Raw genomic sequence first — 944 nt, 5'->3', positions numbered from 1 at the left:
CCAAGGAAACACCGATACATCCTTTACCAAAGGAGACGAGAGAATGCTGACCCACAAATCCTTGCGCCAACAGCATTTAAAGGGACACGCACACCCGATAGAGATCATGTAAATTACCAATGCAATAATATGCCTTGAACAACTTTAAATATATAAATGATCTAAAACCCATATGTGACAGGTGTTAGGTAGGTGCACTAATTAAGAACACTACAAATGGTGACCTGAAGGAAGAACACAGGTTGTTCAGCCATTGGTATGAGGACAGTGGAATAGGGCAGGTGCACACCTTATTCCACATGAGCATGCAGAATGTGCAGGAAAAGCTGGTAGGAAATTCTGTTTGGTGTGTGTGTGTATGGTATGTTGTGTTGGTGTCTAGCACGTGACATTTACCATCTTTATTATTTCAGATGTGCTTCCCTGCTTGTTCTCTGCTTGAGTGGAATACAGCTGGTTGTTGGTAGACTACCGACAGACCAGGTATTTTAAAGTTTGTTTGTAGTTCATCTTTTATTGATATATTTTAATGTTTTTTTGTATTAAAGTGTTTTTTATGGTTATTAATGTTTTCTTTGCAGAGCATCGGGGTCCATACGCTGCTCTTGCTGAGAATAATTTGTTTGTTTTGTTTATTAGTTAGGCTTTGTTTCCTTTGTTCTAGTCCGTCCTGACATGTGAGCCGGTCAGGGGCAAATAGAATTTTGCCCGTGGGGAGGGCTAGTTCCTATTTTCTTCTTCTCTTTATTCATTTTTTTTTTTTTTGCGTTTTATTTGAACTTGTGCTTCCCCCCTTGTCACCAATACCCGGTAAGCTCTCAGTCAGGCATTCATTCAGGTGGGGCCTTAAGGGTGTAAGTGTGCCGTGTATATTCACGTGTGTAAACTCTTTGAGAGGAATGTTTGAATTGCAGTGTGTAATTGTGAAACCATATCCCCCCCAA

This window comes from Gouania willdenowi, chromosome 13 (genome assembly GCF_900634775.1).
Source record: "Gouania willdenowi chromosome 13, fGouWil2.1, whole genome shotgun sequence".
Classification (NCBI taxonomy): Eukaryota; Metazoa; Chordata; class Actinopteri; order Blenniiformes; family Gobiesocidae; genus Gouania; species Gouania willdenowi.
The sequence above is the reverse complement of the archived record's forward strand: the minus strand, read 5'-3'. Positions refer to the sequence as shown.